The following is a 22,738-nucleotide window of genomic DNA, read 5'->3' as shown; positions in this document are numbered from 1 at the left end:
CTTGTTACCACTTGACACATGACATCAACCATTAAAAATATATAAATTTTCGATTGTATTCTCAATATTTTTGGACAAATACTAGAAAATATATTTAGTTTGGATTATTAGCATAAAAACTGAAGTTTAAGTCACTGTAAGTGTGTTTATGGGTTTTTCATAACAAAGGTCACAACTTCTGGTATAGTTTTGATTTTTTCGTTACTTTCTCTTGTCACAAATTGATCAATGTTTGACACTACATAATATTTCCTGCAAAACAGTGGTCAAATATGAAAAGTACACACTTAGAGCTTTCCAACGATATATTGTTTGTCAATATTAGATCAGGTTAAGTATAGTATATAATTGTTTTAAACATGCAATGACAAATGGGCCCACCGGTGGGCCAGTGACAGTTAACAGGTTAAAAAACACAGAAACGCTGTCTACAACCCACCACCACAAATGTCTACAACCCACCAAAATAAAACTTTGGTCTAACTCAAAGAAATTATGTAAGAAATTGCACAGTAAAATATACTTAAAAAAAGATCTACTAAAACGTTATTTTAAAGGAATATCACACAAGTTTTCACAGAAGTTTTAATTTCAACTTGCCAAAACAATAACACCATATTTTTCAAAAACAATTTCTAAAAGTACATTTGTATTTGTGCCTATAATGTTTATTTATTTATTTATTTATTTATTTATTTATTATTATTGTCAGCTAATAAAACCTATGCTTCAGGGGCCATATTCATATAACATCATGCTAAATGTAGCTCTTGACTGGTTGAGTTAGATGGTGATTAACACTAAACAGTAGAAAATCAGTTGAGTTCCACCAGCTGTAAATGTCATTGGCTGTTAAAGTCTTGTGTTTCTTATAATAAATTGACATGTTGATAACACGTAATCTTTCAGAATGCTCTCAATTACATGTCGATGCATACTGTATGCATTAGTGAGAAACAAAGTTTAAAATGTGACACTGGTGTAAATGGTGTAAATCCTGCTGAATATGAAGCAGTGTTTTTTTATTTTTATTTTTCTTATTTTGTATACAGTCACAAAAACAGTTTGCTTCCCCTCTCACACATCTGCCACTCATCACCTGTTTCTTAACCTTAATGTCTTTCCTGTGATAATGCCCCTTACTTCTGTCACACTTCTATCTCCTATTAAGTGAGATCACATTGTATGGTCACTTATTTCTTTTATGATATGTTTCAAATGCAAGACATTGATTGCATGAGATTAAGTTTGTAAATGGCAGCCTGTGCCTTTTGTAGAGTGTACATATACTATTTATAATCAAACTGATAACTGAGACTAAATTTCAGTATATATATGTCTGCCATATGTTGCCACCCCTCAAAAATTCCTGCCCCCTTCTCGCCACCCCATCAATATTTTTCTAGATCCGCCCCTGAAGATTGGGCTAGTTGAGTAACAACTGGGCAGGTTTTTTTGCGAAAATCAGGCAACCCTGCATCACTTACTTACTTACTTACTTAACTTACTTACTTGCTGACACACACATACATACATGCACGCAAGTCAATAGTCGTGGAACTGACAGTAAGTAAGGTTGTCAAGGATATTTTGTGTTTTTTGCAAAAATGTGTTCTGTGTGAATGACTGCTAACTCTGTATCAGAAACCTCCATTGTCAAGACAGTCATTGAATGTCTTTTTTCTAATAAATGATGGGTGATTCACACAGAACATGCAAGTTGTGAGTAATGGAATGAGCTGTTCGCACAGAACATGTCTTTGCTTTTATAAAAGGCAAAGTCTTAAGACGGGGTTTTTTTTTATTTTATTTTTTTTTGAATGCTGTGAAATGCACTTGAACTTCAACTGGTAACTTTATTAGTAGTTGCAACATAAGGCCATTCACACAGAACATGGTGTAACATTCCCCTGTACTGCTTTTCCATAGTTTTTCTATCTATGTAAACATGCTAGATTGATACATTTGACAATTGTGATGTCAAGATAAAAGTTTGTTACATAGACCTTGTATTTTTTTTCATTCTACTTCCCTTTGCCTTGTATTTTTAAACACAAAAATGTGTTCTGTGTGAATGGACCCCGATTCTGCCACTATCAAGACAGGCATTGTGTCTTTTGGCTGTTCAGCTAGTAACTTAAAGAAATTGAAAAATAATGCTTGATTTAAATTGTAAGAACAACCTTTGCTGTTTTTGTATGTGCTGCTTTAGACATGACTAAAGCCAACGATAAGCATAAATGAAAATCTCTTGAGTTAACTATTTCTGTCTTCCTGCCAGGTGAGTGTCTGTACTCCATATATGGAGATTTCACAGGCTGCAGATGGATGGCCAGTGTGAGTCCGGAGAGTTTGAGGTCCCGGGTTTGAAGTTTCTGACCATCAAATGGGCCTCATGGGTTTCGCTGGAGAACCGGCTCCTCTCACACCATCTGTTAGCCTCTTCCTGATCTTCACACCAGGGAAACCTGTCCAATCAGTAAGAAAAGGGCAGCCATGTTGGATCACAGCCATTCACATGCTGGCCTTGTAGCAACATATTGTACTACAGCACATTTTTTTGGTTCATTTGTACAAATAATGGATCAATATGTTGTTCCATCTCTCAGCAAGATGTCTTATTCAAGACTGATGTTCAAGCTAATATTTGATAAATATTTCCATAAAGGTTCTTTTTGTGGGTTTGTTAGAAAGTCTGTATGGAGGACGCCTAGCTATTAATTCAGACTGGAATGTAATGGGAACACAAGGAAAGCTGATGCTATGGACAAAAAAGATGGCTGGCTTATGCTCACTTTTTTTAGGAACCAGCGGGAAAACATATCATAAAGACTTTAAAGTATCAAAAGGATGCCACACTTAATAATGGATGTTTTTCTTTCACAGAAAGTTCTTCAGATACTGTTCTGACAGAAGGCCCCCATACGCCTGTAGAAATAAGAAAGAATGTAATCGATACAGTGGTAAGTTTAGCTTTTCTTTGGAAAGTTCAGGTTTCACTCAAACTGGGAAGGGCATTTGTAGTTCCCAGCATGCTTTGCATTGGGAGTAAATATTGGTTATTTTAAAAGTTCTTTATAAAGTCTTGTTTCATGTGAAAGTAAAGTGAATATTTTGTTTTACAGTGTGTATCTATGAATTTATGTGAAAAATAGTTTTCTTACTAAGACCTGATTCAAACACTCCATGATGCACTCCCCTATATTTTACTAATATAAACTGTATATTTACTAATATTAATTACAGTACTATATATACATACATACATACACACACACACACACACACACATATATATATATATATATATATATATATATATATATATATATATATATATATATATATATAGAGAGAGAGAGAGAGAGAGAGAGAGAGAGAGAGAGAGAGAGAGAGAGAATAAAAATGTATTCAGACTCTGCTTTCACACTGTACTCACCTGAAATAATTTGAAGTTATCATCATCTACAGTGCATAATATCATCCAAAGATTCTGGAATCTCTATGCAATCTCTGTGCGTAAGGGTCAAGTCCAGAATACCATACTGGATGCACGTGATCTTCAGGCCCTTAGATGGCACTGCATCACATACAGAAATGATACTGTAATGGAAATCACAACATGGGCTCAGGAATACTTCCAGAAAACATTGTAGGTGAACACAATACACCGTGCCATTCGCCGTTGCCGGCTAATACTCTATAGGTCAAAAAAGAAGCCTTATCTAAACATGATCCAGAAGCGCAGGCGTTTGACCAATTTTAAGTTCTTTTTGGAAAACTGGGACGCCATGTCATCCGGACTAAAGAGGACAAGGACAGCCCAAGTTGTTATCAGCGCTCAGTTCAGAAACCTGCATCTCTGATGGTATGGGGTTGCATGAGTGTGTGTGGCATGGGCAGCTTACACATCTGGAAAGGCACCATCAATGCTGAAAGATATCCAAGTTCATATGCTCCCATCCAGACCTCGTCTCCTTCAGGGAAGACCTTGCATTTTCCAACATGACAATGCCAGACCACATACTGCATCAATTACAACATCAACATCATGGCTGCGTAGAAGAAGGATCTGGGTGATTAAATGGCCAGCCTGCAGTCCAGATCTTTCACCCTTAGAAAACATTTGGCGCATCATAAAGAGGAAGATGCGACAAAGAAGACCTAAGACAGTTAAGCAACTAGAATGTATTAGAATGTATAGCCTGTATTAGACAAGAATGGGACAACATTCCTATTCCTAAAGTTGAGCAACTTGTCTCCTCAGTCCCCAGACGTTTACAGACTGTTATAAAAAGAAGAAGGGATGCCACACAGTGGTAAACATGGCCTTGTCCCAACTTTTTGGAGATGTGTTGATGCTGTGAATTTTAAATTCAACTTATTTTTCCCTTAAAATGATACATATTCTCAGTTTAAACATTTGAGATGTGTGTGTGTGAATTGTTTTCATTTAGTTATACACTGTACATTAAATTTGTCATTGCTGTGTGTTCACTGCCATTGATAAAGAGGGAGTTTCTTTACCCCTAGTGTTGAAGCCTTCCGTTTCATGAACATGGAAGAGTGTACAAGGTCTGTTGCTTCAAATGGCCTTATCTTGCTCGGCTATCTATATGATCAATGCAATGAACTTGCTTTACTGTGGCTACACCACAGACATCAGTCAGCTTTGCCTGCATGTCGTTTTTATTGCAAACACATATCGGCCCATCCACATTCCTTACCAGACTCCAGACATACTGGAAGATAAAAGTTCCACACTTATTTGGTTTAGTGGGGGTCGGCTGGATTAAAGAAATAAATAAAAAAAGAATAATTTCAATTAGAGGTGATGAAAAGCGAATGATTCTGCAAATAAGTTCAGCACTGATTCGGCTGAATTAAGATGCATATGTATCATTCTTCCATTTGTGATGTTTGAGGGCATTGTTAAAGTCTTACACACCTAGACAAACCATCAAACAATATGAGCACACTGAGGGTTATTTATAAAATTGCTCCATTTAAATCAGTCAAGGCAGAACGGTTGCCAAGGTAATGTTGCCATTTCCTGCTGCAAAACTACTGGCGTTTTAAAGATGGGGCTGGTTGGTTTTATAGATAGGCCAGGCATCTCAAAATTAAGAGACCTGAAACCGACCTAAGCAGTCTCCTCATTACGAATATTAAAATGTGTAGTGAGAGATGCGCAAAGCTCGCTATTCTGACATGAGTACGAAGACTTGTAATTGGAAATTTTGGCAAACTGGGTGATGTGAGGTGACCGTTTATTTTGACAAGGATGCAGTTCTCAGAAAGATAAATAAATTAGGATGAGGCGTGGATCTGGATTGCGGGGACCAGCTTCACGCCTCAGCATGTGTTTTCCAGGATGGTGTGATGGATGGGGTGCTGCATGGTGAGCCGCTCTTTGTAAACCGACATGAGGCGAGCAAATTAAGAACGGTGACATATGAGGATGAAGGTCACCGCTATCTTCGAGTGAAGTGCTCAATCTTAAGTGTGAAAGTGAAAATTCTTCGGTCAGACCACATGATGAGGAGAAATTATGCAAACTTATCCTGTTGTGTGGCTCGCCTATTGAGTGCTAGATATTTTGGTAATTTTTTTGTTTTTTTTTTGCAGTCTTTGTTTAAAAACATACATAAACATTCATGGTGGATTTGTTTTAAGTATTTATTCAGTCAGATGCTACCTACAATGTCCCTCCTTCTACCTACCGTAGTCTGCATATGAAGTGTGCATGGGGGAACTGAGCTGTCATTTCAAATAACATGGCCTTAATTTTTAAATATGTAATATTTAAATAATTGTTGAATGAACGGTTAAATTAATGCTTTTCTTTTACTTTCTTTTTTTATAATATTTGAGCCCATTTTAGGGTAAATAGCCTACTATTCAAAGTAAATTTTTAGATTTAACCAATATAAACCAATTTACAAAATATATTTTAAGCATTTTTTTTTCTAATTAATTTGACACAATTACTGCATTATACTATTGTTTTCATTGATATGTACCATGGTTCAATAGCTCTCAGTAGTTCCAAACAAACTATTAATACATTTGAAAAATAAATATTAAGACATGATTAAACACTAGGTTTTTTAAATGTGAGATTTATGGGGCTTTCACACTGGCAGTTTAGTGCGGAACGGGACACGGTTCGCATGAAAAATCGCTAATGTGAATGCTGTCATCGGACCCTGGAGCACACTGAGGTAATGAACCCGAGACTACCTGGAGAAGGTGGTCTGAGTTTGGTTGCTCCCGAGCTGTGGCGCGGTTCGCATGAATGTGCAAGCAACACGGACTCGGGTGCGCATAGACTTGTATAGAAAGGCTAGATGGCTCAAGGCGGAGTCAGCTGTGTCGTCACTTGGCGGCCATCTTAGGTCAGGAGACTGGCTGCTGCTCCCTGCTGCTGTGGACGGAAGGTGAGTGACATACGCCAACTAAAATGCTGTAACTTGCTGAATTCTTGACGGATTTACAAACGGTTTGGTTTATTACAAACCTTATTAACGTGGCTATGATTTGTGCTGATGCCGATGTTTAAATTGTAGCTTCACGTTTTGAGAAACGCTTAAAATTGCAGCGTAGCTGTGTGTTTCATGGCTGCCCTCTACTCTAAAGTGATACCACAGTCGACATTTTCAATTATTAACAGGTTTCCTGAGACCAACAACGTTTCTTGACAACCTAATCTTTTGTCTAAATGTCATTTTGTGGATGTGGTTGTATTTACTTGCTGGCTAGCAGTGAAGAGGTCGTAAGTGAGTCACCAAGCAATTGTAAATTGGTGGGAGAGGCAGGGTTAGTCTTTCGTTTCAACATAGCTTTGAGTTACACATGATTTCCAAGTGGTTTGGTTTCTTAAAAACATCTTTACATTTGGATTACTTTGTTGGTTTTTTGTTTACAGAACTTCTGATTACGCTTGTGGAAAATGAGAGGAGGAGAGGGAGGGAGCTGTATTGATTATATTGTATTGATGGAAAGAGTTTTGTGTCCAATTGTGTCTTAATGTTTTTTTTTTTTTTTTGTATATTTTGTATATTTTTTTTGTAAGTTTTTTTCTAATTGTGTGCCTTTGGACCTAAGTAAAAAAACAAAAAACAAAGACCCATCTCTTTTCTCTTTATTTTACAGAATGGCAACTTGAGACAGATTTATATTATACATAAATTTACACATGTATTTAATAATGTAAATATTAATAATAAACTAAATTGCACTATTTCATGTTTCATGTACCTTATAAATATTGACATCATTACTGTGTGTGTGTATGGGTATACCTAGTACTTTACCTGTTTAGTCTACTTAATATACTATTTTCTTAATAAACTCCGTGGCTATAATTTTTCACAAGTATGCAGTTAAATAGCCGCATCCCTGAAGTTTATGACACACCAAGCCGTTTGAAAATCGGTTGAAAATTGAGCAAAATATAGTTATTTCAGCACTACATGCACAATAGACTTTAATGTTATAACTGGACGAGCGGTCCTGTCCTAAGATGGCCGCCGTGTGACGTCGTCGGGTCCCATTGGCTCTCAGAGCCGGTAAGCTATCTAGCCTTTCTATACATGTCTATGCGGGTGCGCACTTGTTCAGGAAGTAAAGTATCCCGCGCATGCGTAACACTGTCGATATCATTGTTTCCTCAACACACGAGAGAGTCGAGGTTGATTTCACACACTCCTAAAAGTCAAAATTAAATTAATTAAAATTAAATAATTTAAATAATTAAAATTCATTATTACACTGTGCATAATAGCACCAAAATAACAAAAAAAAATTTACAACTATGCTCAGTTGCGTTGTGTTCTCCATGCGTTTTCCGTGTGTATTAATACATTTACTTACTCAGCAGTTGAGCCCCATTAGAACACTTCCCAGTGTTCTTAAGTGTGTTTATCATTTAACCTTGACTAATATTTGCTTGCATGGCAAACTGAATGCTTACAGTTGTGTGATTGTTTGTTTGCTATGTTACATCGAAGCCAAGGTAAGTCAATGATGGTGCATGAGGCACTGGGCCCAACTGGAAACCCATCAGTCAGTGCAGTGAAAAAGTGTACACTGTCAATGTATACATTTCCATTTATGTGCTTTGGCTCCTTTAGCAGCTGTCTAATGCACACATCCTGGCACCCGTGGTTTCAGCCATCTCTCTCAGCGCCCACCCTCAAGATTTAATAACACCAACTCAGTGAGATAAAGCAAGCAGATGAAGGAATGGGGGCATGCCATTCCTTTAGAGGAGAAACCTCCAAAGCGTCAGCAGAAAAATGTGCTTGTTTTGTTTCTGTAGGCTAATTAGCACTTTTTTAGCAGATGTTCTGTTCTCATATCAGTGCATGTGTATTTCCTTTCCGATGAGGCTGAGCTCTAGACACAGGTATGTGGGCAGCCTTTGCTGATGGTGTCTTCACTCTGGATGACTGGTCTCGGTCTTACCTTGTGGATTGGTGTGGGTGGAGTTTTGAAATGATTAATAATATTTTTTCAGGAGTTCTGAGTTTTGTCTGGGCTTTATTTAGTGCTAAAGAGGTAGTTTAGGGGAGGGTCCATATTAGATAAACATACACTCAGCAACTGCTGAGAGAGTTATAACATCTCTCTCTGCCTCTCCTTCTATTTCTCATTCCATCTCAGTTTTTTGCTTTGCTTCTTTCTTATCATGTTATCTTAGTGAAAGTGAAAGTGAAGTGACACACAGCCAAGTATGGTGACCCATACTCGGAATTTGTGCTCTGCATTTAACCCATCCAAAGTGCACACACACAGAGCAGTGAACACACACACTGTGAACACACACCCGGAGCAGTGGGCAGCCATTAATGCTGCGGCGCCCGGGAGCAGTTGGGGGTTCGGTGCCTTGCTCAAGGGCACCTCAGTCGTGGAATTGAGGGTGGTATAAGAGCCTAGTGAATGTCAAGTTCTCAGTCACCAGCCCAGAACTACATTTCCCAGCAGACTGTCTGATTCACACCAGCACCCTGTCCTTAACCAGCACACCTGTTACTGATCACCTCATTTCCCCATGCTATACAAACAGTCACCAGTCACGTCACAAATGTCTGGTCTTGTTCCACTTTTATTAATTCTCAAACCTTGTGTTTGTTCATGTCTACCTACCTGCCAAATTAAGGATACATTGTGTGTGGATGGTTAAGTTCTGTGTCTTCTGGAGTTTTGGTGAACATCAACCTGTCTACTCATTTGTAAGTCATTTGAACTCTTTATAAAATCTGGACACTTACCTGAGTTGCTGTTTGAAATTCCCCATTGGATCTTTCTGTTTGACTATCCTGCTAAAGCAAAGACTGTTTTCCTTTAAGTTATGTGATGAATATCAAGTCTGAATGTACCAGACTCAGTTTGCTTCTCCTGTATGAATAAACATATCTCAGTTAACTTGACTGTGCTTCTCCTAGTGTGTTCTGTGACCGTGAAAGGCTAGAGACTGTTAATTTTTTTGACCATAAGCTTATCAGCAAAGACAAGGCTAAAGACTGACTGGTATTGAATATTTTATGAATGTAGTGCTCTACATTTTAGTTTAATAACCTGTATTCAGAATGTATTTATTTGTTTTATTCTAAATATCATTATTCATGCTTTGACTGGTTTTCATATTTTATGGGCACATTCCATAGACATAATGGTTATTATCGGCTATGTATAATTATTAAGCAACCCAATTCCTACATGAGAATGAATAGGCCAATTTTTTTAAAATGTAAGAAGTTATTTTCCAAACAATTCATTAAGAAAGGTTTTATGCCATTTATTCTATTGGTAAATATTTAAAGACCCATTTGAAAAGTGTGAATATCGACCTTAACTGCAGCGTTCTGCAGGTAACAGACCTCTTCCCTTTCCTTCTAACGTTTCTGATTAGTTTTTATGTAAGCTGTTTGTCTTTCAGATACTCCTCTGTCATCCTCTCAGTCTTTCTCTACCCCAACCTAGCATTATTTCAGTTTTTTTTCTCAGGGTCCCTTTTGGCCCCAACTCCTCCTCCTACCGGTTTTACTCTCTTCTTCCCACTCTTCTCGCTCTAATGATGCCAACTAAATGCTTACTCTTCTGTTTTTCTCTCTCTTTCTCTATCCTTTCCCCTCTCACCCTGCTGCACCCCCAAGGTTAAACAAGCTCCTTTAATTGCCCATCATCAGTTAAATGTTGACTCATGAGCTCCAGGGTGTGCAGGATAGATCGAGTTATGCTGTTGAAGACCCCTCCTTGGACCCTGTTATAGTGTTTCTCTTTCAGAGTTTTGCTTAAACAGATCCTATCAGTTGTAGGAGGAGTGTGTTTGGTGGGATCTCGCCCCAGGGGCTGGATCTTAATGCGTTTTTAATGAGAGTAATCTGCAAAGTGACACTGCGTAAATGGCTGATATGATATGTGTTTACGTGTAGAAGGCTTGCTCTTTCCCAGGTGTTTATTCTCGGCGCCTTCTCCTTTCTGTCCTTCTTTGTGATTCAGTAATGACCACTTCAAACAAAAGCCTCTGTGTTATTTCCCTATTAATGGCTGCTGTATGTTTAATATCTCTCTGCTCAGCTCCGCTTTGGAGGTGCATAATAAGAGAGAGTTATTTTAATAAGATGACAGCGATTAATATTCACATTTCTCCAATGTGAGGAAGAGAGGGGCAATGTACGGCCTCCGGTGCAGCATATATTAAAGTCTGTGCACTCCATCTAATATTAATATGATTTGGCTGAATATTTTAATATGTCTTGGGCTAAACTGACGGATGGCATGGAAAAGATAGATGGCTAACAAAAGGAAAATTTTGCTTCCTCATTATTGAGGCAGTCAATTGAAAGTAATGGAGTCGGAGGCCATGAAAGAGTGTCTGAAATATGAACTGAGAGACTCTTTGCCTCTCATCATGGACTGCATGCCTCTCACACACTTCAGCAGATCAGTCAGCCGTCACCTCCGATGCTCTGAGTTTTAAAATTTGAGATTTAAATTTGGTTCTAGACTTGTGCCTGTCTGTGTATAATGCAATTGTTAATGGATTTCAAAATGAGTTTGCATCTTTCATAAAGGACATTATAACACTGTGATGCCTAAATTCACTTAATATTTGTGTTTCTGTTGTATTTGTATATTGTATTCTAATGTTTGTCAAAATGTATGGAACTTTACATCACCCATTCGTCCATATAAAATGTGTATATCAGTATTGGCACATATATTAAACATTTTAATAGAATGAATACATTATTTATATGTATTTAAATGTATATTTTGTTTTTATAATATACATTTATAAATGTATATAAAAATATTTCTGAATAATCAAGTGGCATTACAAAGTATATTAAAATAGACTATTTATTTGTTTAATGATAAATTCTTGAGCACCAGTATATGAGAATGATTTCTGAAAGAATGTATTTATTCAAATTTTCATGTTTTTGAATACGTTTTAAAATGTAATTTGTTCCCGATACCAAAGCTAAATCTTTCAGTAAGGCATATCACATGATCAATTATCATGAATATTTTAATTGTTTTAGAATCTACTAAACAATTCAACAATGGGACTCCAGGTCATGTTTTTAATTTTACCCATGCTTCAGAATAGAAAATGATAGACTGTAGCACAGACCTTAACCTTTAGCCTTAAGAGTAGCATTTTCAGTGCAAAAATACCTCTTTCTCTTGCCCCTTTGCTCTGTTCATCAGAGGGAGAAGATGCAACAACCTTCTCCAGGTCTTTCTATGAGAGTCCACAGGCAGTGATGGATGCAGAGGTTTGTGTGTCATCAATCAGCATCATGCGTGTCTGTCTCTTTGGGGCGAGCCTTCTGATTTTCAGCCCCAATCCCTCTCGAGGAGCTGCTGTGTGCCAATGCTCGACCTCTTGCTGGGAACTGTGGCAGTGTGTAATGAAGTGGATTCTTTTCATATTGGGACTTTTGTGTTGGAAGTCCTGAATAACAGGAATCCCATCCGAGAAAAAAAATAGAGACCTTAAAAAATGAAATCAAAGCAAACAGAGAGCGAGTGAGAAGTTTTCTGCTTGCTTTATCTGTTTTTTTTTATTTTTAGCATGTTTTAATAATCCCATTTATTAAAACATAAAAACATTATTTTTAAATTATCATTCAATTTATACTACAAGTTCTGGGTCGGTAATTAATTATTATTATTATTTTTTAAGAAACGCTTTATGCTCCTAAAAATATAAAGTAAAAACAGAAATATTTTGAAAAATGCTTACTCTTTGAAATATATATATTTTTTATGTTAAAAATGTTTTGTATTTTAATATATTCTAAAATGTCATTTATTCCTGTGATGGCAAAGTCTTCACATGATCCTTCAGGAATAATTTCAGTATGTTTTACCAGTTGTGATGCTAAATATTCTTGTGGAAACCCATTTTTTAGATAGATTGCAGATTTATTTATTTATTTATTTTTTACTGTCACTTTTGGTCAGTTTAAAGTGTCCTTGCAGAATAGAAGTATTAATTACTTCCTTAATTTAATTTAAAAATTGAACCCAATAGAGTGTATTATTTAATATTGTTACGTTTGGTATATAAATAATTTAATAAAATATAAATAATCTTTGGAATGTTTTAGAAGTCCAGTTCAAAATTTTAATCTAGGAACCGTCTTATTTTCTATACAATGGAAGCTAGTAAAGCATTCAAGTGATTAATGGAAAGCAAGGTATGAAATAATAACAGAAGGCGGCAGTTGAAAGTGAGAAATGGGTCACTACACTGGGTCACATGTGCCTGAACAAGTTCCTCTCTTTTTATTCTTCAGCAGTGAGAGAGTTCTGCTTCATGGAGTATGAACTGAGGTAATGTACCTTGATGGCTCTCTTTCCCTGCTCTCCCTGCTGTTTTTATGTTCTTCTCAACACCTACATGCCTAACTGCAGCTGTCAAGACGGTTTGTACCTTGTCATCTGTCCTGGGTTTTTTTTCACTCGCTCCCTTTTGATTATTTCTTATGTGGTCCCCTGCCTATACAGACGTGAGAAATTTGTCAGTTAAAATGAAAGCTTGTGTATGTTTGTCTGAGCATGTTATTGAGGTGCCATAATGTTCTGTCCAGGGAAATAAATCAGCCGCTCTCCTTGACTTTGCTGCAATGGCAGGACACATACAAGATGAGAGAGAGACAAAAAGAGACAAAATAAGACACTTTGGCATTCTAAAGCTTTTTAATGAATCATAAGCTAAAAACTACTTGGTAGAATTATTGAAATTTTATTAGTATAAGATTTAAAGAATTATATTGTTATTATTAAATATATTGGAATATGTTCCAGCTGAATAGTTCAAGTAAACACCAGAACCACGGTAGGGTGAGAAATCACAGAATATCTTCACATTTTGAATCCTGTCACATGGATTGAGATCCGATTTGGAAAATTAAATGGTATGGCCTTTTTTTAAAGTAGTAACTTCTTATGGTTCAAACAGAATTCAGTTATATTCAATTAATAGATAAATTAAATAGACGGTTAAGGTCATTAAATATGGATGTCTCTATTCATCCTGGGGACTGTCCTGTAGTGCGTTAACATTTGAAGTAGTGTGTGCAAAGATTCCGCAAAGGAAAATGATCCGTTTGCTGCAGGGAGAGAGTGTGAGAAAGTCAAAGAGAGGAAATGAGAACAATTTGAGAAGAGTATGAAAATTTGCCTTCTGGGCTTTTGGGTAATGAGTCACACTGTAAAAGTTTCATAGTAACTTAGAAACAAGCTTTTATAGGAAATGGGTCTTTATATAGAGAGATGGAGAGATACTGTAAATATAAAAACGAAGAGAAGCATTTTTAATGTGTCTAGAGACACCTTCATTTAACAAAAGCAAAACCAAATCTGTGTCTCTGTGCAAACCCTCAGATGAAATCCTTCACGTGCCAGTTGCAGGAAATACACATTTTTGTTTACTTTTTAGAGTTATCTTATTTATTTATGTAAAACTTTTCCTCATACAATGACAACATTGTCTACTATTGGGGCATGTTGTCACTAATGGACTTAAAATTATTATTTTCTTTTCTTTTTTCTTTTTTGCAGTTAAGTCTTTATAGTATGTACCTGTACAGTCTGCATCAGTGTGACAACAGCTGAATTTAAAACCGGGGACATTTTTCACTCTCTCACAAATGAATCCCATTCATTCTTCAGAGACATAGTTTATCATCCATTTTCCGTTGTATCATTCTTTCCTTTCCTCAGGCAGTGAATAGTAAATGTCAATAACATTGTGATGTACCGCTTGATAAAACCTGAACTTATATCAGTTCTCTGAAAGAGAAGATGCCAAGAAGGATGTCGAGTGTGTGTGTGTGTGTGTCCTTTTGTCATGTTTACAGCGCCTGCAGTAGAGTCCTCCAGTTGTTGTTGGATCATGCTGTCTTGTTCAGTGTGTAACCCGCTGCCCCTTGAGCACTTCTTGTGGTTCTTGTGGTTGATGCTTCAGTTCTCTTTTGTGTTAAAATGCCTCCAGTGTTTGGCTCTTTGTCTCTTTCTCTCACTTTCTCTGTCTCATTTTGTAATCGCAAGCTAATCATAGACTACAATAAAGCACCTTAGAATTGCAATTTGTGAATTCATGTGTGTGAGTGTGTGTGTGTGTGTGGGGGGGGGGGCAGTTAGCATAAGATTGTGGTTGACAAATTAACTGAAGAGGGAACTGAAGAGGGAAAAGATGAAGATAAAAACACTCTCGTTCCCACAATTCTGCAATTACTAAACTGATTGAGAGATCAAGAAAAAAATTTAATAAAATCATCTCAAGTGCCTGGGTACAACAAATCTAATGGAAATAATCCATTGAACAGATCATGCCATGGCCTACCAAATAAATAAAGGCATTGAGCTATGTTATAATTCCTGATTTTAAGAGGAATTTCAATTATATGTTTAGTAACATCTGCATTTATAGCCCCAAATTGGTTAGACTGATTTCAAATCAAGACCTAGCTCATATTCATACTTCATAGAAGCCTTCAGTAATACAAAACAAATAGCATTAAAAAATAAGATGAAACTGTGGCATTATTAGTATTAGCATTAATATTATTAGTAATTATTCCGATTTATAATGATGACACGGGTATCTTATCTATAATGATGTATGAAACATAGCTCACACAGAAGTTACTTTCAAACCATGTTGGTTTCTGTTTTTCAGCATGTTAAAACTGAATGGCCAACCTGAACATGAGCGAAATCCGTGTGGGGATTTTATCGCCTTCACACAAAACTCCCAATTGCACGATTCTGTTTATTTACACTTTTAAATAAAGGATATAAAGGCTTGTTTTGGTCATGAACGAACAAATCAATTTTTTTGCAAATCAGAATGAAAGATTCAGTGAACATGTCATCCGTGCTGCGGATTCTACCAGTAAGACCTATAGTCAGCTATTTCTGATGAGAGAGCAGTGAGTGAGCCTGACATGGCTCCTAAGAAGTCTCAGAAAGAGTCTGCTGTTGAGGAGGAGTATGTTACTGTGAATGTTCTAACAGAAATGTTAGAAACACAGAAAATCTTTTTTAAGGACATGATGGATCTTCAGGAAAAAAACTTTAAACGTTTTTACAACTCTTTATGGAAACAAGTTTGGATTACACACAAGCGCAGGTGGATAATCAAGAGAAGAACACCGAGGAGATTGTTAAAATGTGCCGAGAAGCACTTGGGGATATAAACAAAGTGTGCAAATTGACGCCATTACTGGATGGGAAAATCGACAATCTTGAGGCGAGGTCAAAAAGGAACAACATTATTATTGACGGAATTCCTGAATCGCAACGCGAGAGTGAGGAAGAAACCGAGAACAAAGTCCGCCACATAATTGCCGAAAAGTTAGAAATGAATGAAGAACGGATCGAAGTGGAACGGGCCCGTCGTATGGGTGATCCTACAACAGCAGGAAACCGACACCGATCGATAATTGTCACGTTTTTAAGATGGAAAGACAAGGCAGCTGTGATGACCAAGGTAAACAAACTGAGAGGTACGAACATTTACTTTAATGACGACTATTCTGAAGCCGTAAGGTTAAAGCGAAGGGAATTAGTTCCGGTCATGAAGGCTGAACGAGCAAAGGGAAACATTGCCTACATTCGCTATGACAGACTTGTTGTTCATTCTCCCTCCAAGAGGATGACAGGTCCAAATGGAAAGATCAGCAAAGAATGTGGGTTTGAGTGAGTACTCACATGGACTATAGGACTACATACATTTCTATTGAACGTGTGTTAATTTTTAGACACTATTAATGTCATTTCCCAAGAAAGGCCTAAAAATAGCTCATATAAATATTTGTAGTTTAAGAAATAAAATTCCAGACATAAGTAACATGTTAACATCTCATAATATTAATATTTTAGCTATTTCTGAAACTCATTTAGACAATACGTTTGATGATGCTGCAGTAGAAATACAGGAATATAGTATTTATAGAAGGGATAGGGATGTTTATGGGGGAGGAGTTGCCATGTACATTCAGAGCCACATTCCAGTTAAAATCAGAGAAGATCTAATGTCATGTGATGTCGAAATGTTATGGTTACAAGTTCACCTACCCCATTTAAAGCCTATGTTGATGGGATGCTGTTATAGGCCACCAGGGTCTGGCAATCAGTATCTTGACGATTTGGGAGAAATGTTTGAGCGAGCATGTGATGAAAATAGGGAAATTTATGTCCTGGGAGACCTTAACATTGATTTTCTTGCATCAAAATGTTCGCTGAAAAAGAAAATTCTTACTATAACTGGGGCCTGTAATCTGGTTCAGGTTATTAATCAGCCAACCAGGGAATTTGTTAATAAGACAGGACTTATATCAATTTCGATCGGCTTTAGTGATCATAATTTGGTGGGCTTATCCAGGAAAACTAAAGTTCGAAAGGCGGGGCTGAAAATTGTATATAAAAGAATGTACAAGGGTTTTGACTGTGATTCATATGTGGAAGATGTTGGAAATATCTGTTGGTCTGATGTCATTCAACAGAAAGACCCAGATACTGCACTTAATGTATTCATGAAATTGTTGGCCCCAGTTATGGATAAGCATGCACCTGTTAGGAGGCTGACTGTTAGAGCTACTGGGGCTCCTTGGGTTGATGAGGAATTAAAAGGATACATGGGTCAAAGAGAAAATGCAAGAGAAGTGGCAAAGAAGTCTGGATTATTATATGATTGGCAAATATATTGTAAATTGAGGAATTATGTTACAAACCTGAATAGAAAGAAGAAGAAACTGTACTATGAATCCAGGATTAATTGTATAAAATATGATGGGAAAAAGCTCTGGAGCACCTTAAATAATATCATGGGTAGGAAGAGTAATTTGATCCCATCATGGATTGAAGTGGAAGGATCGTTTATAACTAAACCTGTAGACATTGCAAATTATTTTAATGATTACTTCATTGATAAAGTTTGTAAATTAAGGCAGAAAATGCCAACATCATACTGTGAGTCAACTTATTTATGTATATCAGAAGAAATAATGAATGATAAGAATTGTTCATTTAAATTTCGAGAAGTGACAAGAGAAGAAGTAAAACAACTATTATTGTCTATTAATAATGACAAGCCACCCGGTACGGACAACCTGGATGGAAAGCTATTGAGGATGGTAGCAGACCATATTGCCACTCCCATACATTATATTTTTAATTTGAGTCTTGAGAGGAAAGTGTGCCCACAAGTGTGGAAAGAAGCAAAGGTAATCCCCTTAGCGAAAAATGCTCGTGCTGTTTTTTCTGGCTCTAATAGTCGACCAATTAGTTTGTTACCTGTTATAAGTAAACTTTTAGAAAAAATTGTATTTAACCAGATACAAGGTTATTTCACTATGAATGAATTAAGCAAATACCAGCATGCTTATAGAGAAGGACATTCAACTTGTACAGCTCTTGCACAAATGACAGATGATTGGTTACATTATATTGATCACCAAAATATTGTCGGAGCAGTATTATTAGATTTTAGTGCTGCTTTTGACATAATCGACCATAGTTTGTTATTAGGGAAACTCAAATGTTATGGTTTTACACCATCTGCATTAGCATGGGTAGAGAGCTACTTGACAGATAGAACACAGAAGGTGTATTTCAATGGAAGCTTCTCTGAGGTGAGGTCTGTAGCATGTGGGATTCCACAAGGGTCTTCATTAGGACCATTGCTTTTTTCTATCTTTACGAATGATCTCCCACTGGTCTGTAAAAGAGCTTCTGTGTCTATGTATGCGGATGATGTAACGCTTTATATGCCTGCACCAGCTTTAGAAAATATTACTGCAGCTCTCAACAATGAGTTGCAGATGGTATTTAATTGGGTTACTGATAATAAACTTGTTTTAAATTTAGCTAAGACTAAAAGTATTTTATTTGGAACTAAATGTTCATTAAAAACAAGGCCCATGTTGGATTTAGCACTAAATAATGTTGCTGTTGAGCAGGTACATGAAGTAAAGCTTCTTGGGGTAACCTTAGACTGTACTTTGTCGTGGTCAAGACATATAGAAGAAGTGGTGAAAAAGATGGGGAGAAATATATCTGTAGTTAAAAGGTGTTATTCGTTTTTAAATCCATATTTAACTAAACATGTTTTGCAGACCCTAGTGTTATCACACTTAGATTATTGCTCTGTGGTTTGGTCAGGAACTACAAAGAAGAATTTAGGGAAACTACAGAGGGTTCAGAATAGAGCTGCTCGTTTAGCCCTTTGTTGTACAATAAGGGCTAATGTTAACAAAATGCACGGCAAACTCTTCTGGTTAACGGTTGATGGGAGGTTAAAAGCATCACTTCTTGGCTTTATAAATAAAATTAATGTATGGAAGACTCCTGACTGTCTGTATAGGCAACTTACTCTGAGTTCTAATACACATACCTATCCCACGAGGCATGCCGTCATTGGTAAATATATTATTCCAAAATCCAGAACAAACTCAAAACAACGTACAGTGTTGTATAGAGCTATGGTTGAATGGAACTCTCTTCCCGGTCATATTGTTAAAATTCAAAATAATATTGGTTTTAAAAAACAAATAAAGGAATTTTTTATGTTAGCTTATATTAGTAGATAGATTACATTGTATGTGTTTGTGTGTATGTATATGTGTATGTGTAAGTGTATATGTACATATATGTGTGTATGTATGTATATATGTATTTTATGAGAATTTGTTGTTTCAGTGGATGATTGAGCATTGGTTGTGTATGTTGGTAATATGTTCATTTGTGTATTGATTATGTAGTGTGTTTTTTATTCGTGTTATATGTTGTGTGTGGACCCCAGGAAGAGTAGCGGATGCATTTTGTTGCATCAGCTAATGGGGATCCTAATAAATAAATAAATAAATAAATCTACTGACATAATGTAATCTGCATGAATTGGTCACTGAATGAATTTTGACACCTGATGATTCTAAAGATTCAACGCACTGAGATGAAACAAAACCCCCACCACTATCATTTATAAACATGTATTTATAATTTCCGATTTTTTTTTTTTTTTTAAAAGGAACATATTTTATCAAGAGAGCGTTAACCTGCTCTTTTTAAGAACCTGAATGATTCAGTGAGCAAATAAACTTTACAACCTCGGAATTAAAACCAGTTCACCTGTCAATCAATGCGACAAGTTACGTTTTACCTCGGAGGAACGTTTCACAATGTCGGTTTTTCCATCATGATGCGCAAAGAGTCTGTCAGTAACTGGAGTTCAGTACGAACCCGTTCACGTCTTATCGGTTGTCATGCTGAAGAGTGAAGTTCCCTGTCTGCAGGCTCAAGTGAACCATGTCAGCAAATATATTCCTGATAGTTCTTTGTCAAATCCAAAATGAAGCTTGGGATTTGGATTCTTCTTTATTGAAAATACATTGTTCAGTCTCAGACCTACATTTGTTTTGTTCTTGAGTCTTGAATGACACATGGAAACAGATTGTAGACTCCTAGAAAAAACAAACATGTCACTCTTCCACCTTTGAAATGCTGATTGATTGGATAGACTTTATTTCCTTATGACCAAACTTCTTATTTTGTTGTTGTGAACCGCTTCGTGTGCACCATGTTAATTCGTTCTGTGTTTTGCAGCAGAAATCGATGAAGACATTTTCAAACAAATGTTTTTGTGCGTTTGTTTGTCTCGGCTGACAGCGCGGCAGTGCTTTAGTGTCTGCTTTGACATGTTTGTCAGCTTTCCTCTTCCCCTCTGCCTTCATTGACACGACTATGAGCTCTGTGATTTCTTTCTCTGTCTCTCTCTCTTTCTCGGTTTTTCACTCTTCCTCTTTCACCGATGTGCCTGAGCAGACGTTTTAAAGCTGCGTGTGTAGTTTTAATGGGAGTTTTTGATTTCTCTCAAAGCGCTAATATCCATAACCATTCATATTCATGGCCTGTATTAATAAAGAGGGAAATTAGCAAATCCTGGATCTTTCAATGCCAGTTGGCCTATTATCCTTCATTATCTTTTTTTAATGGCCTCACTCGTGAATGGAATCAGAGACTGCTGCTGTAACTTAATAGAAAAGATGTAGAGCTCCGGCAGACTGGGTGTCAGATTTCTTGTTACTTCACAAAAAAGGAATATTAAAAGCCTTAAATATTCTATGGATGATTATACTGTGATTTATATTTTTTTTTAATTCTGTGATATCAATAGTGTTATATTTTGTTTCAGGTATATCCTATATATAACATTTGTATGTGGTTCATAATCATCATCATCACTGTATTTTACTGAATGAATGAATGAATGAATGAATATTAATCTGAACTGCATATCATCTTGATGTGGAATAAATAGGAAAAAGCTTGAAATGCATAATCTATTACCAAAGTTTTTTTTTTTTTTTTTTTTTCAAAATTATTGTTTTTGCAGCAACTCAGTTGTCACACTATTTGCAGAATGTGTTGCTGTGCAGTGAAAATCTTCCAAAATCATTTTGGTGATATTCGGTGTACAGACACCTGAAAATATTGTAATGCATAATTAAGACAGAAATGTTGCAGTAGCCTACAAAATTGTATATTCTGAAGGCAAGTAATGCTATAAGCCATTTACTTAAGTGAATCACAGGCGAATGGGTTCACTATCTTAAAGAGGCAGCATTGGATACACTGATTTGCTTTACCAAGGAAATTACGTTTCTACATTGTCAAGTGTGTTAGCTTTTTTAGAGGTAAATAATCTGATATCCTTAATGTCAGTTGTTTTCTTCATATTAGTGATCCACCACATTTTTTATTCAAATTTTCATTTAGTTATCTTAGCAAAAGCTTAAACTGAAAATGACATTTCAAAATTTCACCAACTGAAAATGTTTACCCAAAAGTTGAATTACCCAATTACCCGCATTTAATTAGTTTATTGACCAAATTTTTTCTGTCAAACATTTTCGGTTGATGAAATTTCAACTTTGTATGGGGTATATTGTAATAAGATTTTTTTATTTATATATTTATTTTTAAATATTGCAAGAAGTTAAACCACTGCTTGTGCAAGTATGCGGTGTTGATGTCTATCAGGGAGATTGTGGAGTGAGCACATCCATGTTGAGCTCTGGCAGTGTGAGAAATAGAGGCGGTACGTCACGGCAGTGAGAAAATGTGTGTTGAATGTAAAACAGTGTTGGGAAGACGCGCACCAATGTCAGCTGGACATCCAGGGCTATTGTCAAGAGGCACTGGAAACTACATGATCACATCAAGCTCAAGATAAGAATGGTTTACCAAAAGGTTAGGTTTGGCTTGAAGGCCCAGTAGGAGACTGTAAATTGAAGAAAACGACTGAAGACAACTGTCCTCTGTGTGTTGATGTGTTGTTGTTTTTTTCATTATAGTGCTGTCTTAGGATGCTCTGAATTAAACAAAATTATTAATGGTCAAATAAACTAGTCACAGACACACTTCTTGTCTCAGGTGTTTCAATGACAGCGGCATTGTTTGTATCTTCAGATATCCTGTAAAACAAACACACACTTCTGTGTTGTACAGAATGTAAGATTGATTGAACTGCTTTCACCCCTTTGGTCTCCCTCTTCCATTCACATCTGTTTGATCTTCTCGTCTCTCTGTTCTCTCTCGTCAATCCATCAGACTGTTTGTCCTTGTAAATTCCTGCATTATGAGTTCATCCGTCACAGCTGGAGGCAGAACAGCTCAAACTGCTTCATGCAGTGAGAGGAGTGCCATTTGATCACAACTGGACAGATTAGTTAGAAAAGATTTTGGGTGGCAGCTTTAAAATAAGATTTGTACCGTGTTTACCATGAAGGATGTGTTTGAATGTGTTTACCTCTTTGGCAAATGGTTATTTTTGTCTCCTATGTGGTCTGTGGTTCAGTGATGTGATTTACTGCAAAACATACCCACACTTGTGTCATGTGTTAGTATTTCTCATGCTGTGTTAGCATCTCTAATGGAGGAATTCATGACTGAATGAGGTAGTATTGTGTTTCTTTTTAAGTTAGTAAGTGAGAGAATGACTGTTGCCCCTTGACAGACTGGCAATAACTTCACTCACCTATAGAGGATGCTCTTTAACTGCACATACAGCCTTGAATTGTCACTCTGACCTCAACAGAGTTCATGCCTTCAGAATAACAACGTGTGCACAAACATAATATAAAAACAGTGTTCGACTCAGTTAAGAGCAAGTACACTTGAGATATCATTTGAGTTATTTGTATTTTGTTGA

This window comes from Carassius carassius, chromosome 25 (assembly GCF_963082965.1).
Source record: "Carassius carassius chromosome 25, fCarCar2.1, whole genome shotgun sequence".
NCBI lineage: Eukaryota > Metazoa > Chordata > Actinopteri > Cypriniformes > Cyprinidae > Carassius > Carassius carassius.
This window is presented reverse-complemented; position numbering follows the sequence as displayed.